Consider the following 5,431-nt stretch of genomic DNA (forward strand, 5'->3'; position numbering starts at 1 on the left):
CTGTAAATCATGGAAATTTTCTGGTAAGATGTTTATGGCGAGAGAGATATCTGGTAATGGAGACCTAGAGAGGAAACTCGGTTCATACAGAGACTGATCATGAAGGAATGTGCTAACGTATTGCAAGAAAAATTCTTGTGTGAAATATTCATGAGACAATTCATATATATATATATATATATATATATATATATATATATATATATATATATATATATATATATATATATATATATATATATATCTCGGAAACTACTTTACCGATCTGTAGTGATGATGGATGGTGTTATATGTAGTGATGATGGATGGTGTTATATGTAGTGATGATGGATGGTGTTATATGTAGTGATGATGGATGGTGTTATATGTAGTGATGATGGATGGTGTTATATGTAGTGATGATGGATGTGTTATATGTATGTGATGGATGGATGTATGACGATGGATGTGTTATATGTAGTGATGATGGGTGGTGTTATGATGTTATATGTATGTGATGGTGTTATATGTAGTGATGATGGTTATATGTAGTGATGATGGATGGTGTTATATGTAGTGATGATGGATGGTGTTATATATAGTGATGATGGATGGTGTTGTATGTAGTGATGATGGATGGTGTTATATGTAGTGATGATGGATGGTGTTATATGTAGTGATGATGGATGGTGTTATATGTAGTGATGATGGATGGTGTTATATGTAGTGATAATGGGTGGTGTTATATGTAGTGATGATTAGACAATAAAATAATAACATTTTAATGCTAAAAAAACATACTTTGCTGTACCGTTGTCGTGAAAAACATGGTGGAACTTACATACACCGTTAATAAACTATTGATGGAAGAAGAAGTTTTGGGGACTGAACAGAGATACAATGTGGAGCCTCCCGGAGGGGAGCGTCCTACCGTTGCCCAGAGGATGAGCCACCCGGAGGGCGGCGATTCTGCTAGTACGTATATATATATATATATATATATATATATATATATATATATATATATATATATATATATATATATATATATATATATATATATATATATATATATATATATATATATATATATATATATGTATGCCGTTTTGACTTGAGAAAATATTCAAAAGACTGAAGAAATAAAAGCATACAAAAGTTATTTATAGACTCCAGTGAAAAACAGTAAATTTGATACGAATATAGCTTACTATGGCCAGATGTGGTCTACTATGGCCAGATGTGGTCTACTATGGCCAGATGTGGTCTACTATGGCCAGATGTGGTCTACTATGGCCAGATGTGGTCTACTATGGCCAGATGTGGTCTACTATGGCCAGATGTGGTCTACTATGGCCAGATGTGTGGTCTACTATGCAAGATGTGGTCTACTATGGCCAGATGTGGTCTACTATGGCTAGGTGTGGTCTACTATGGCCAGATGTGGTCTACTATGGCCAGATGTGGTCTACTATGGCCAGATGTGGTCTACTATGGCCAGATGTGGTCTACTATGGCCAGATGTGGCTCTACTATGGCTAGGGTGTGGTCTATGGCCAGATGTGGTCTACTATGGCCAGATGTGGTCTCTATGGCATGATGTGGTCTACTATGGTAGTTGTGGTCTACTATGGCCAGATGTGGTCTACTATGGCCAGATGTGGTCTATGGTCTATGGCCAGATGTGGTCTATGCAGATGTGGTCTACTATGGCTAGTTGTGGTCTATGGCCAGATGTGGTCTATTATGGCCAGATGTGGTCTACTATGGCCAGATGTGGTCTACTATGGCCAGATGATGTGGTCTACTATGGCCAGATGTGTCTATGGCCAGATGTGGTCTACTATTTGTGGTCACTATGGCCAGATGATATCGTGTCTATGGATGTGGTCTACTATGGCCAGAATGTGTGGTCTCTATGGCCAGATGTGGTCTACTATGGCCAGATGTGGTCTACTATGGCTAGTTGTGGTCTCTATGGCCAGATGTGGTCTACTATGGCCAGATTTTGATGTGGTCTACTATGGCCAGATGTGGTCTACTATGGCCAGGTGTGGTCTACTATGGCAGATGTGGTCTACTATGGCCAGATGTGTCACTATGTGAATGTGGTCTACTATGGCCAGATGTGGTCTACTATGGCTAGTTGTGGTCTACTATGGCCAGATGTGGTCTACTATGGCCAGATGTGGTCTACTATGGCTGATTGTGGTCTACTATGGCCAGATGTGGTCTACTATGGCCAGATGTGGTCTACTATGGCTTGTGGTCTCTTGTAGTTGTGGTCTACTATGGCCAGATGTGGTCTATGGCTAGTTGTGGTCTACTATGGCCAGATGTATCTATATGGCCAGATGTGGTCTACTATGGCCAGATCTGGTCTACTATGGAATTGTGGTCTACATCTATGGCCAGATGTGGTCTACTATGGCCAGATGTGTGGTCTATGGCCAGATGTGGTCTACTGGCCAGATGTGGTCTACTATGGCCAGATGTGATTTATGGCTAGATGTGGTCTACTATGGCCAGATTGTGGTCTATGGCCAGATGTGGTCTACTATGGCCAGATGTGGTCTACTATGGCCAGATGTGGTCTACTATGGCCAGATGTGGTCTATGGCCAGATGTGGTCTACTATGGCCAGATGTGGTCTTAACCCATGTAGTCTACTATGGCCAGATGTGGTCTACTATGGCTAGTTGTGGTCTACTATGGCCAGATTGTGGTCTACTATGGCCAGATGTGGTCTACTATGGCTAGTTGGAGTTCTACTATGGCCAGATGTGGTCTACTATGGCCAGATGTGGTCTACTATGGCTAGGTGTGTGGTCTACTATGGCTAGATGTGGTCTACTATGGCCAGATGTGGTCTACTATGGCTAGTTGTGGTCTACTATGGCCAGATGTGGTCTACTATGGCCAGATGTGGTCTACTATGGCAGAATTGGTCTACTATGGCCAGATGTGGTCTACTGCACAGATGTCTACTATGGCCAGATGTGGCTCCACTATGGCCAGATGTGGTCTACTATGGCTAGTTGTGGTCTACTATGGCCAGATGTGGTCTACTATGGCCAGATGTGGTCTACTATGGCTAGATGTGGCTCACTATGGCCAGATGTGGTCTACTATGGCCAGGTGGTCTACTATGGCCAGATGTGGTCTACTATGCAGATGTGGTCTACTATAGTCTACTATGGCCAGATGTGGTCTACTATGGCCAGATGTGGTCTACTATGCAGGGTTGTATCATATGCCCAGATGTGGTCTACTATGGCCGAGATGGTCTACTATGGCTAGTTGTGGTCTACTATGGCCAGATGTGGTCTACTATGGCCAGATGTGGTCTACTATGGCTAGTTGTGGTCTACTATACAGATGTGGTCTACTATGGCCAGATGTGGTCTACTATGCTGATGTGGTCTACTATGGCCAGATGTGGTCTACTATGCACAGATGTTCTACTATGGCCAGATGTGGTCTACTATGGCCAGATGTGGCTCACTATGGCCGAGATGTGGTCTACTATGGCCAGATGTGGTCTACTATGGCCAGATGTGGTCTACTATATTAGATGTGGTCTACTATGGCCAGATGTGGTCTACTATGGCCAGATGTGGTCTATTGCGCAGATGTGGTCTACTATGGCCAGATGTGGTCTACTATGGCCAGATGTGGTCTACTATGGCTAGATGGTCTACTATGGCTAGATGTGGTCTACTATGGCCAGATGTGGTCTACTATGGCCAGATGTGGTCACTATGGCCAGATGTGGTCTACTATGGCTAGATGTGGCTCACTATGGCCAGATGTCTCACTATGGCCAGATGTGGTCTATTGCTAGATGTTCTACTATCCAGATGTGGTCTACTATCCAGATGTGGTCTACTACTAGATGTTTCACTATGGCCAGATGTGGTCTACTATGGCTAGATGTGGTCTACTATGGCCAGATGTGGTCTACTATGGCCAGATGTGGTCTACTATGGCCAGATGTGGTCTACTATGGCCAGATGTGGTCTACTATGGCCAGATGTGGTCTACTATGGCCAGATGTGTCTACTATCAGATTTACTATGCCAGATGTGGTCTACTATGGCCGATGGTCTACTATGGCCAGATGTGGTCTACTATGGCCAGATGTGGTCTACTATGGCCAGATGTATTCACTATGGCCAGATGTGGTCTACTATGGCCAGATGTGGTCTACTATGGCCAGATTCTATAGTGTTTCACTATGACAGATGTGGTCTACTAGGCCAGATGGCTCACTATGGCTAGATGTGGTCTACTACAGATGTGGTCTACTATGGCCAGATGTGGTCTACTATGGCCAGATGTGTTCACTGTGGCCAGATGTGGTCTACTATCCAGATGTGGTCTACTATGGCTAGATGTGGCTCACTATGCACAGATGTGGTCTACTATGGCCAGATGTGGTCTACTATGGCTAGATGTGGTCTACTATGGCTGTTCATGCTAGTTGTGGTCTACTATGGCTAGTTGTGGTCTACTATGGCCAGAGATGTGGTCTACTATGGCCAGATGTGGTCTACTATGGCCAGATGTGGTCTACTATGGCTAGATGTGGTCTACTATGGCTAGGTGTGGTCTACTATGGCCAGATGTGGTCTACTATGGCCAGATGTGGTCTACTATGGCCAGATGTGGTCTACTATGGCTAGATGTGTCTATATACAGATGTGGTCTACTATGGCCAGATGGGTCTACTATGGCCAGATGTGGTCTACTATGCCCAGATGTGGTCTATGGCTAGATGTGGTCTACTATGGCCAGATGTGGTCTACTATGGCCAGATGTGGTCTACTATGGCCAGATGGTCTACTATGGCCAGATGTGGCTCCAATGGCCAGATGTGGTCTACTATGGCCAGATGTGGTCACTATGGCCAGATGTGGTCTACTATGGCTAGTTGTGGCTACTATGCACAGATGTGGTCTACTATGGCCAGATGTGGTCTACTATGGCCAGATGTGGGTTCACTATGGCTAGTGTGTGGCTCATTGGGCAGATGTGGTCTACTATGGGCAGATGGGTCTACTATGGCCAGATGTGGTCTACTATGGCTAGATGTGGTCTACTATGGCCAGATGTGGTCTACTATGGCCAGATGTGGTCTACTATGGCCAGATGTGGTCTACTATGCCAGATGTGGTCTACTATGGCCAGATGTGGTCTACTATGGACAGATGTGTCTACTATGGCTAGGTGTGGTCTACTATGGCCAGATGTGGTCTACTATGGCTAGTTGTGGTCTACTATGGCTAGTGTGGTCTACTATGGCTAGATGTGGTCTACTATGGCTAGTTGTGGTCTACTATGGCCAGATGTGGTCTACTATGGCCAGATGTGGTTACTATGGCCAGATGTGGTCACTATACAGATGTGATTCACTATGCTAGTTGTGGTCTACTATGGCTAGGTGTGGTCT

The sequence above is a fragment of the Homarus americanus genome, unplaced genomic scaffold (assembly GCF_018991925.1).
Source record: "Homarus americanus isolate GMGI-L3 unplaced genomic scaffold, GMGI_Hamer_2.0 scaffold48354, whole genome shotgun sequence".
Taxonomy (NCBI): domain Eukaryota; kingdom Metazoa; phylum Arthropoda; class Malacostraca; order Decapoda; family Nephropidae; genus Homarus; species Homarus americanus.